The sequence below is a fragment of the Rana temporaria genome, chromosome 1 (assembly GCF_905171775.1).
Source record: "Rana temporaria chromosome 1, aRanTem1.1, whole genome shotgun sequence".
NCBI classification, from domain to species: Eukaryota; Metazoa; Chordata; class Amphibia; order Anura; family Ranidae; genus Rana; species Rana temporaria.
In genome coordinates, this window is record NC_053489.1 from 123278925 (window position 1) to 123291782 (window position 12858).

The following is a 12858-nucleotide window of genomic DNA, read 5'->3' on the forward strand; positions in this document are numbered from 1 at the left end:
CATGCGTCGACTTGATTCTGAGCATGCGCGGGTTTTTAACCGATGCTTTTGTATACTAACGATCGGTTTTGACCTATTGGTTAGGCGTCCATCGGTTAAATTTTAAAGCAAGTTCTCTTTTTTTGACCGAAGGTTAACTGACCGATGGGGCCCACACACGATCGGTTTGGACCGATGAAACGGTCCTTCAGTCCGTTTTCATCGGTTTTGACCGATCGTGTGTACGCGGCCTTAGTGTCCCACCTACAGGGAGGACAATACCACACACTGGCATTAGTGCATAAGAAAGTTGCATCTGATATTGTCAATATGAGTAATAAATCATGTCCCTTTAAACAATTATTTCTCTATTTTTTTTCTACTGCTGGCCTGTTGCATCTTCATAAATATCTGAATATACCCAGTGAATGCCATCAGAAAAGAAGATGCAAAGCTGTCTGATTTAGTGCATTTAGAATGTATTATTTTTCTTATTAAAAGGCTCCACATGGTAATAAAACCACCCCAACTTCTACTCTTTACCAAAGCATGGCTATGATGTAGAGCCCTTATGGACAGCCCCACCCTTCCCCCAGCTCACCACAGACACTAGAAGGTGGCAGTATGTAATGACATAGTTCGGCTGCCTTCTGACATCCATGCCAGCAGCAGGATGCTTAAGAATTATTGTCTGGTTTAGCCTTTAAAGGGGGGAGGCACCTGAATTGATTTTCTGGTGCCAGCATATCACATGAAAACATTAGTGATTTTTTTTATGTCCATCCAGTCCTGAAATAATGTGACACAGAGCAGGTAAGGAGGCATCTGATCCCTTCTATACTGCCAGTCTCCCCCAAAATATTGATCACTAGCCACCACTGGCTTTACTGATATTACCTCTGGATTATGCTGCGATTAACTATGTGTGTGTGTGTTTTTTTATTTTTTCAAATTAAAAGGCTAAATACCTTTTTTATACAGTGCAGCTGTGCAGTTACGTGATCCTTCTCTGCTCTTCTTCCCCTATTGAGAGAAGCGGGAGGGGCTGAGCTTCCCCAGAGAAGGATCACGTGACTGCACAGCGGCAGTGTGGAAAAGGGTATATAGCCTCTTAGTTTTAAAAACACACACACACACTATAGTTAATGCCATCATATTGCAGCTGAATAGTGGTGGGATTGGTTGGGAAGAGAGCCGCTCTTATGCTGACAGGCAGGGAGGGAGGGGAAGAGATTCAAAGCAGAGAGCGGAATAACAGAGGCACATAACCTGACCATGGTATCATGGCTTAGATGCCATGATTAGCGTTCGCAGCACAGACAGGGGGACACAGGAACAAGCAGGATCACCCATGTACTGTATATTACAACATAGATAGTGTTATAGATCAGGGGTAGGCAGCCTTAAAGAGGTGGAAATCTACCCGAACAACATGGGAGTAGTCAAAGATCACTGGGCTATCGCTAAATGCAGCAAACCCACAGGAAACACTGTGTGGGTAAACCCCAGCGAATCGTTGTGAAAGCAGCCCTATACAATTATTCCCATTGTATTGCTTCACATTGACCTGATGATCTCGTCTTTCCTGCTGCTGGCACCACTCTGGAGACCGCTAGCCAGGATAAGAGGTGGACTGCAGTTGGTATCACTCTGCATGGGACAGGAGCCACAGAGGAGGCATCAGCATATGCAGCTATTGCTCTCTACTACAGCTTCAACTTTACAAGTAGTCCCTCAGCATTGCTCTTGGTTTGATACTCTGGGATGGAGGGTCAGCAAGCCCAGACCATGATCTACCAGTCACCTGGCTGCGATCTACAGGTACATCACGATCTACAGGTTGCTGACCCCCGCTATAGATCATGCCGTAAAGGAACAGGATCTTTTTATTTTTACAATTTTTAGGATTACAGTCACTTTAAAGGGGTTGTAAAGGTAAAAAGAAATCCCTAAATAGCTTCCTTTACCTTAGTGCAGTCCACCTTCGCTTACCTCATCCTTCGATTTTGCTTTTAATTGTCCTTATTTCTTCGGAGAAATACTCACTTCCTGTTCTTCTGTCTGGAACTCCACACTGTAATGCGAGGCTTTCTCCCTGGTGTGGAGAAAGCCTCTTGAGGGGGGGAGGGGGCGAGCAGACAAGTCAGGACACTCTCTACTTTGCAGATAGAGAAAGGAGCTGTGTGTTAGTGGGCGTCCTGACCCTCCTGCTCACCCCCTCCCCCCTCAAGAGGCTTTCTCCACACCAGGAAGAAAGCCTCACATTACGGTGGTGAGTTACAGACAAAAGAAAACCTAGGTTCCGTTGCTGTGACTTGTAGTGCCTGTTTCCAGTTTCTTACATTAAAGTTACGTTGGATTGGAGTGCGGCTGTCCTGATCATCTTTTGTTCTTATTTGCTATGTGCATTGCTAGCACCCTCAGTTCCTGAGAAGAAGATTGCACCCAACAAGACCTGCCTGGAGCGGCAATCTCTGTCTCTCTGCGTGGTGTGTACTGCCTATGTCCTCTGCAGTGTGCACCTAAAGTTACATTGTGTGTACTGCCCGTGTCCTCTGCAGTGTGCACCTAAAGCTACGTGGTGTGTACTGCCCGTGTCCTCTGCAGTGTGCACCTAAAGCTACGTGGTGTGTACTGCCTGTGTCCTCTGCAGTGTGCACCTAAAGCTATGTGGTGTGTGTACTGCCCGTGTCCTCTGCAGTGTGCACCTAAAGCTACGTGGTGTGTGTACTGTCTATGTCTGTGCTATTTTTCTCAATGATTTTCATCCACATTGCAGGGACCAGACATTACATTAAAGCAAGCAGTTTTAAATTAATTTTTTCTTATAGTAATCTCATTTTGTGCAGGCACAGTTCTAAACACGTGCCACCTCACAGGCATACTATAGACACCCAGCAGGTATGATATTTAAAGGAATTTTTCATTTTTTTTTTCACTTTAAGCATCATTAAAATCACTGATCCAGAAAAAAAAAACGTTTTTAAAACTTTTTTTCCATTGATACATGTTCCCTGGGGCAAGACCTGGGTTCTCAAAGACGTTTTACGACAATAACTTGCATATTAGGCTTTAAAATTAGCACTTTTGATTTCGAACGTTCAAGTCCCATAGACATCAATGGGGTTCTAAATGTTCGCACGAACGGTCGGTCCGTTCGAAGGTTCTGGTGCGAACCGAACAGGGGGGGGGGGGTGTTCAGCTCATCCCTACTTATAATCCAAACTCTACCATTCTGTTTACCATTTCTGTAGTACAGCACATTGTTACTCCTTGCTCATCCACTTCTCATTGTAAGTTTACCAGACACAGTTTGTGTAGATAAATTCAATAGACTCTCTGTAGCCATAATGAGACAAAAACATACACAAAAAAAACATAATTCCTTTTTGCTGTTTGATGATTTTTTGCCTGTACATCGTGTCACATGTGGAAAAATGGGTCCAGAACAAAGCATACTTCCGGTCCCAGATTCCGTGAGACTGTCCTGGGGTTCTAACCACATACCAGTGTTCTGCAGATCTAGACTCCATGCCACTGCCAGTCAGTTGCTAGAACTTTCAGTCCTGCACCAGGCTTTGGCTCCTTAATTGCTTTGTCAGGTAATCTCCTGCCTGACATAAATACTAGCATTTTGGCAGAGGGAGGCAGCAGAATGGAAAACAGAGCATATATACTGTAGGTTAGTAATCCACTGAACAACAATCACCCCCTCTCCATCAACAGACCATCAGTGCCCCTCCCCTTTCACAGAGCATTTGTGTTCTCCCCCCACAGAGCATCAATGCCCCCCTTTCTTTCCGCAGAGTACCAGTGCACCACCTCCTCACCCATTCCCTGCATTATAAGGCTACATACAAACAGGTGATTTGGCATTTCAGTGTCAAATACTGGAGTTTTCTGGTGTCCAGGAGGTGCAGGTGCAGCATCCAGCCCCACTACCAGCAGTCTGTCAAAATCTAGGACAGGCTGAAATATGCAGAAGGTGGACACTGTACCAAGTGGTACTTGCGATTAAGGCTATAAGCGTTCAGGGATATATTCCCTAAATGCAGAATTCTTGCATTCAGGGCGTACATCTCTGAAAACATACAGTATGGCCCTAAAAGCAGGTTCCAGTGTCCAGCCAACAAGTATTTCATCAGGGCACCACATATTGAATAGATGCTACACCAAGGTAGACTCAGACAAAGGGGGTTATTTACGAAAGGCAAATCCACTTTGCACTACAAGTGCAAAGTGCACTAGAAATTGCACTGAAAGGGCACTTGGAAGTGCAGTCGCTGTAGATCCGAGGGGGGCATGCAAGGGAGATAAAAAAACAGCATTTTAGCTTGCACATGATTGAATAATAAAATCAGCAGAGCTTCCCCTCATTTGAGATCTACCCCTCAGATTTGAAGTGACTGCACTTCCAAGTGCACTTTCAGTGCAATTTCAAGTGCACCTTGCACTTGTGGTGCAAAGTGGATTTGCCTTTCGCAAATCACCCCCAAAGTGTTAACTCTTTGCACATATTTTACACTTTAAAAATCCTTTAGGTCTATGTGCGTCTGTGAGACTCTCACTTGTAGTACGGTAGTTAAGGAATATTTTTGCGGCACATGTGTGTAATGTGCACTGTCAGTAGGCATAGACTATATATAACCAAGTTCCATTAGACACACAAAAATATCCAGTGCAATTTAGAAACATTCACTTTTTCCACGGTGTACTTCATGCATCTTCTGTTTTCTCCTTTCCGGGTTGTCCCTCTTCCTCAATTTTTGATGTTGGAAGCTTTGAAAAATGCTCAAAATCGCTCTGTTAATAAAACTCCCTGGAGTCTCAATAGAGATGTTTTCTCCTGTGTATTCTAAGCATGAGTGAGAAGTGTCTGGTTTGCTACATTGTTTTACAGCCTCTGCACTGCACACTGCAGAACATCTCATTCCAAAAAAAAAACAGATAAGAGAAAAAATAACCATAAGAAAATTGTATCTATAAAATCTCCAGTACAGATGCTCTTAATGAAACACTATAATAATGTGTGGATTGATTTCTTTTTTTTGTTTTCCATATTTCACATATATGGGTAATTTCTCTACCTTCTTGTAAATGCTCTGCCAGATTTCAGTCTTTTCATATCCCTATGCTAAAATGCCAGAGACTGCGCAAGGCTGAGTATTAGCTGTCACATAAAAATGTTGTAATGTTGAAGGGCCACCTAGTGGTAGACACCTTGCAAGTAGCTGCAGGAGCGTTAATTAAGATATTTTGGCTCAGTGCGATAACCTCTGACGCCACCTTTTATGACACATCAAATGATACAAGGGGAAAAAACAAGTCCTAAAGCTTTATGAGATCACGCTAATCTTCTAAATAGGATTCAAGAAGCAATGTTCTCAAACTCTTTTGTTTGTTCTACTTTAGTTCTGGTGGGAAAACAGCCCATACCCTCGACGCTTCAAAGCCTTTTTCTTGTTATTATTTTGGCTTCATAGCTGTTTACTCCTACAGTACATAGGTTAGTGGAAAATAACTTAGAGCATTCTATAATTCATTATTCTTTTGAAAATATTATTGAATTATGAATATGTAAGACTTTCAGTATAGCATAAAAAGAAAATACTGAATTCTAATCTTCTGATAAAGTGTGTTAATTATAAATTGGCTAAGGACCATAACCCCATAATGACACTACCCATCACTGACCACATGTTAAGCTAGGACAAACCATTTGCTCTCATGTGTTGTTTGTACTTTTTAAGGTCAGTAAACTGGTATCCACTTTCTTTACACTTTCTCTATAATTAACTGGGGAATATAAAAATAGCAGGTTTATCATTTACAACCCTAATTAAATTACATAAATCACATCTTGGGCACATGCACTCACTCCAGCAACTCCTGAACATCATTTCTCAACAGGGGCCACAAGTATGAGCCCTGTCTGTGCATGGTCACAACCTTTAGTAGTAGGGATGAGCCGAACGCCCCCCCCCCAGTTTTGTTCGCAGCAGAACATGCGAACAGGTAAAAATTTGTTTGAACACGTGAACACCGTTAAAGTCATCGTCATAAAAAGTGTTTGGGGACCTGGGTCCTGCCCCGGGGGACATGTATCAATGCAAAAAAAAGTTGTAAAAACTGATGTTTTTTTCGGGAGCAGTGATTTTAATAATGCTTAAAGTGAAACAATAAACGTGAAATATTCCTTTACATTTCGTACCTGGGGGTTTCTATAGTATGTCTATAGTATGCCTGTAAAGTAGCGCATGTTTCCCGGAGTTAGAAAAGTCCCTGCACAAAATGACATTTCTAAAGGAAAAAAAGTATTTTAAAACTACTCGCGGCTATAATGAATTGTCGGGTCCCGGCAATACAGGTCAAAGTCATTGAAAAAAAACAGAATGGGTCCCCCCTTAGTTCATTACCATCCCCTTTGGGTCTGGTATGAATATTAACCACTTAAGCCCCGGACCAATATGCAGCCTAAAGACCCAAGGTGTTTTTACAGTTCGGGACTGCGTCGCTTTAACAGACAATTGCGCGGTCGTGCGACGTGGCTCCCAAACAAAATTGGCGTCCTTTTTTCCCCACAAATAGAGCTTTCTTTTGGTGGTATTTGATCACATCTGCGGTTTTTAGTTTTTGCGCTATAAACAAAAATAGAGCGACAATTTTGAAAAAAAAGCAATATTTTTTACTTTTTGCTGTAATAAATATCCCCCAAAAACATATATAAATTTTTTTTTATTATATTAATATTTTTTTTCCTCAGTTTAGGCCGATACGTATTCTTCTACCTATTTTTAGTAAAAAAAATCGCAATAAGCGTTTATCGATTGGTTTGCGCAAAATTTATAGTGTTTACAAAATAGGGGATAGTTTTATTGCATTTTTATTATTTTTTTTTTTTTTACTACTAATGGCGGCGATCAGCAATTTTTTTCGTGACTGCGACATTATGGCGGACACTTCGGACAATTTTGACACATTTTTGGGACCATTGTCATTTTCACAGCAAAAAATGCATTTAAATTGCATTCTTTATTGTGAAAATGACAGTTGCAGTTTGGGAGTTAACCACAGGTGGCGCTGTAGGAGTTAGGGTGCACCTAGTATGTGTTTACAACTGTTTGGGGGTGTGGCTGTAGGAATGACGTCATCGATCGTGTCTTCCCTATAAAGGGAATGACGCGATCGATGCGCCGCCATAGTGAAGGACGGGGAAGCCGTGTTTACACACGGCTCTCCCCGTTCTTCAGCTCCGGGGAGCGATCGCGACGGAGCGGCTATAAACAAATAGCCGCGCCGTGGTCCCGGATCGCTCCCCGAGCGGACCCGACCTCCGCATGTAGCGGGGGGGGTCCCGATCGGACCCCCCACCCGCTAATAGGCGAGGACGTACGTGTACGCCCATGTGCCTGTACGTGCCATATTGTGGACGTATATGTACATGCGGGGGTCGGGAACTGGTTAAGGGGAACCACAAACCAAAAAAAAAAACGTGGGTGTCTCCACAAAAATTCCATATCAGGCCCTTCAGGTCTGGTATGGATATTAATGGGAACCCTGCGCCATTTTTTTTTTAACCACTAGAGTACCGGGCCATCGTGAAATGACGGCTCCACGGTGACTCTGAATATTCAACAGGACGTCATATGACGTCCTGTATTCCTGCGGCCACTGGGGGGCGCGCGAGCGCGCCCGGCGCGTCCTCGAGATGCCGATGCGCGTGCCTGGTGGTCGCGATGTCCGCTAGGTACCCGCGATCAGGAACGACAGAGCAGGGATGTGGAGCTCTGTGTGTAAACACAAAGCTCCACGTCCTGTCAGGGGAGAGAGGAGACGGATCTGTGTCCCTTGTACATAGGGACATAGATCGGTCACCTCCCCCAGTCACCCCCCTTCCCCCACAGTTAGAACACAATACAGGTATACATATTAACCCCTCCCTCACCCCTAGTGTTAACCCCTTGAATGCCAGTCACATTTATACAGTAATTAGTGCATTTTTATCGCATTAATCGCTGTATAAATGTGAATGGCGCCAAAAAACGTGTCAAAAGTGTCTGATGTGTTCGCCGCAATGTCACGGTGACAGTAAAAAAATCGCAAATCGCCGCCAATACTAGTAAAAAAATTAATAAAATAAAAATGCCATAAATCTATCAGCTATTTTGTAAACGCTATAACTTTTGCACAAACCAATCAATATATGATCATTGCGATTTTTTCTACCAAAAATATGTAGAAGAATACGTATCGGCCTAAACTGAGGGAAAAAAAAGTTTTTTTAAAAAAAATTGTGATATTTATTAAATAAAAAAGTAAAAAATTGTGTTTTTTTTTTTTAAATTGTCACTCTTCTTTTGTTTATAGCGCAAAAAATAAAAACCGCAGAGGTGATCAAATACCACCAAAAGAAATCTCTATTTGTGGGAACAAAATGATAAAAAAATTGTTTGGGTACAGTGTAGCACGACCGCGCAATTGTCATTCAAAGTGCGACAGTGCTGAAAGCTGAAAATTGGCCTGGGCAGGAAGGGGCGTAAGTGCCCGGTATGGAAGTGGTTAAATAGCGTGAGGGCCCCCCAAAGGGATCCATGTATTTAAACACGGGAAACGTGCGCTACTTTACAGGCATACTATAGACACCCCCCGGGTACGAAATTTAAAGGAATATTTCACTTTTATTGTTTCACTTTAAGCATTATTAAAATCACTGCTCCCAAAAAAACTGCAGTTTTTAAAAAAAAATTTACATTGATACATGTCCCCTGGGGCAGGACCCAGGTCCCCAAACACTTTTTATGACAATAACTTGCATATTAACCATTAAAATCAGCGCTTTTGATTTCTCCCATAGACTTTTAAAGGGTGTTCCGTGGCTTTTCGAATTTGCCGCAAACACCCCAAATTGTTTGCTGTTTGGCGAACGGACGAACAGGCAATGTTCGAGTTCAAACTCATGTTTGACTCAAACAGATAGCCCATCCCTATTTAGTAGTCTCCTTGGAAGAACGTGTGACAAGGTGACTATTCAGGAGGATAATAAGGAGACAGACACAGAGGGGTTGATTTACTAAAGGCAAATAGACTGTGCACTTTGCAAAGCGCAGTTGCACTATACAAGAGAAATTGCTCCAGAGCTTAGTAAATGAGCAAAAGCTCTGCTGACTTGCATCATCCAATAATGTGCAAGCAAAACTGCAGTTTTTTTTTCCTTGCACATGATTGGGTATTCTTTGCAAAGTGAAGCTTTACCTCATTTACTAAGCTCTGGAGCAACTGCACCTGAAGAATGCAACTGCACTTTGCAAAGTGCACAGTCTATTTTCCTTTAGTAAATCAACCCCAGAGTGTTGTCACTCTAAACAGGGTGTGTCTACACAAAGACCTTTAAGGTGGAATCCCCATGTATTACTGTAACGAACATTGCTGTTTTAAAAATAGTGAAAATGATGTTTGAAGTTACATTAACATGTTAAATCTATGAGTTTTAGTGACTGGATTATACAGTACATTAACGTGATTCTTTAACAGCTATAGATTGCTCTATCATCCACCTAAGCTGACTTTTGCGACATGTTTCCTCTCTTAACCATGTTTTAGTGTATTTTGTCATGGAATGTGTTAGAAAAAAAGGGTAAATTACAGTTTTCTGTGCGCTGAAATGCTTTGACAGCCCTTTTAATGTAAATAAGATCTCATAAAGCAACCCCCCTTAATGTGTGGAATAATGCAGGTGTAAAGCCGACTCAAACCAGATTTAAACCTCTAATTGTCATACTACCCTGTCACAATCATGTGCATTGCACTGCAATCATGGGTTTAAAGCAGGTGGTGAGGAGGCAATAAATCACAGCAAATCCATAGGAAAGCTGCAGGTACACAGTCCTGCACCTGGGGTGTGGGTACGCCCAGTGTATTACACTGACCTGAAGATCCCTTCCTCCTGCTGCTGGCACTACTCTGGAGACTGCTGGCTGGGATAAGAGGTGGAGTGCAGTTGGTATCATTCCGCAATGGGACAAGAGCCAAAACTACAGAGGAGGCATCGGCTTATGCGGTTCTTGCTTCATACTACAGCTCCAACTTTACAAGTAGTCCTTCTGCATGGCACTCTATTTGATGCTCTGGGATGGCGGGTCAGCAAGCCCAGACTGCAATCTACCAGTCACCTGCTCGCAATCTACTGGTAGATCACGATCTACAGGTTTCTGACCCCCGCTTTAAAGTGTTATTAAACCCAGCACCCTGCATTCACTATATCTGGCCTCCCACAGTACACAGAACATGGAAATTAAATACAGGCAGCCCCCGAGTTACGAACACAATAAGGACTATAGGTTTGTTTGTAAGTCGTAGTTGTAAGTCGCAACACTGCATTTGTAAGTGTAACTTCCGGTCGCAACACTGCATTTGTAAGTGTTCATAAGTGTCACTGCCGCCTGTGCATGGATGTGGGATGTTCCGGACGCTTGTTATATTATCTGGGGCATAGTACGGCAGTGTGGGATGTGTCCAGAGGTTCTCGAAAGGTATCCAGGATCAGCATGGAGCACAAGTGGCCGGCATTTGAGGCCGTTCGTAAGTAGGAGTCGTTCGTAACTCGGGTGTTCGCAACTTGGGCACTGCCTGTAGATTTAGTAAATATAAACTACTATTTATCCTTTCTCATCGTCAGTATATAGCAGTCTTGTGACGTCTATCAGTGTCTGGTTAAAGCTTGTAGGAGGAGTTTTAATTGTCCTCTGACTGTCCTCTGAGTCTGCAATATCCCCTGACCCTCTGTCTGGACAGTGCTGATTTTCCTTGTGCTGATCACATGCACCCTTCCAAAAAAAAAAAAATTCTCTAGCAATACAAAATAAACTGAGCATGTGTTAAGTGACTCCAAAAGGCTCTGTATTATTAGAATATGGATTGAGGACAGTGGAAGAAGGGAATGATCAGAGAAGACAGGATCAAACAACCTTTTTACACAATGCAGAGGATAAACCCCTTAGGTTCCACAATGAGTATAATGAGCACTGCATATACAGACTCATTTTACTGTTGTGGGTTTAGTAACACTTTAAGATATATCCTGTACATACCTCTTTTTTATCGCAGTGTTTCTTTTAACCTCCCAGGTCATTACTAGCAAAGTCACTTCTTCTCTAATACACACAAGGATACTGATCTCATTCTCCTATTCTCAATTGTCTGTCATCTCTTAGGCTTGTGCACAAAAGTTTAAGAATCAAAAGCAAGTCAATTTCTGCTATGAGAAATCATACTTTTTGGTGCTTTCAGAAATAAATGGATTACTTTTTTAGCTCCATCTATGATGTGTTTACCAAGCATTTTCCATACATTCACTATATGTGTTCCACGCATTCACACTATATTCCCATTGACTTGTACAAAAGAATAAAAGCAATTCAAGTGCAGAAGAATAGGACATGCTGTGTTTATGAAAAGCCAACACAACTCAATCCATGGAAGAAGCAACAATAAAAGGAAGTTAACACTGCTCCATATGATCCAATTCAAAATTCAAACAATACATTCCAGATCATTCAAAAATGCCATACAAATGCATGTCAGCAGAATAGTACAGAAACTCCTGTGTGCTAACCCTTAATCTGTTCACACATTAGCACTATATATTAGAAAATGCAGAACTTGCATCCAACTGACTGATGAAACAGATATTACAAAAGTGATGGATGCTTAGAAAAACTTGCAGAGCAGGTACTGTAGCTCTTAAAGGGAACCTTTTTATTAAAGCATTGCTGACTTCTTCCTTCTACAGTGCTTATTATCTGTCTGTAATGCCGGCCCTCTTGATTTAATACTAATCAGAATTTTCAGAAAGAGGCCATCAATGGCAACCCCCATATTCCTCTTGGGAATAATTAACTTTAAAGTGACTATGTTGCTTAAACGATATATAAAAAAAAAACCTGTAATAAAAGCCTATAAATACTTAACTTTCCTGCTGACAGTGAGTCCAAACTCCAACGTCCTATAGCCTGGGGCTGAATCTTCACATGCACTACACTTCTGGATCCCCCACTGCACTTAATTGTTCCTCCTACTGTGTCCAATAGTGATGTAAAGCCAGCATGGACCCTCGGCATTCAGATGGGGATGCAGGCATCCGACACTCCCAGAAGTGTCGAATGCCGAAGACTTTGACAGAAGCTGTAGCAACTTAAGGCTGACCATAGATGAATATTTTTTTTTTTAATGAAAAAAATGACTTGAATCCTCACTGTTGTGTTATTGTATTCAGACAGCAGGGAGACTTCCTGTCTGTCAGAATACACTAATCAACAATGCCGCTTATAGCCAGCCGCACTGATTAAGCAGCAAAAATCCGGCAGGGCTGCCCATACATGGATCAAAATTCAGCTGGTCCCTGCTGAACTGGACACAGTTTGATCCATATTTGACTGGCTTACCACCCACCCAAGAAATACGTTCTCAGTGGCTTCTTAAGTTGAGTTTGTATTACATTTTTTTAATGATAAGGTTGCTTTAAAGGAGAATCACTTTATGAACAATAAAGTTAATGCATTGGAAAAAGACATTCAAAACTTTCTTCAAGTATGTAAGCACACTTTACAACATAAGCTCTTAAGATGTACTAACATTATTTTCCAGTGACATTCTCTTGCCACTGTTTCCAAGGTCCTTGTTATTTTATATTCTCCTAACAGACATGTCATTGATGTAACTGACCAGGTTAAAACCGAAGGAGCAGTGAGAAGAGACAATCTTCAGGGTGTTAGATCTACACAGTAAGAGCAACATAAAATTCCCCAGTTAAACTGCACCATCATACTTCACGCACAATAACAAATCTTTGGCCAGGGCTCTTATTCAAGCCTGCAATCTATG

The 12858-nt window shown here is 42.1% G+C and overlaps 1 protein-coding gene across 1 annotated transcript in view; it reads right to left on the bottom strand.

Annotated features, from left to right (window-relative positions):
* Window positions 1-12858, bottom strand: part of MCTP1 (multiple C2 and transmembrane domain containing 1) — a 1082102-nt gene that overhangs the window by 18279 nt on the left and 1050965 nt on the right. The window lies entirely within an intron of this gene.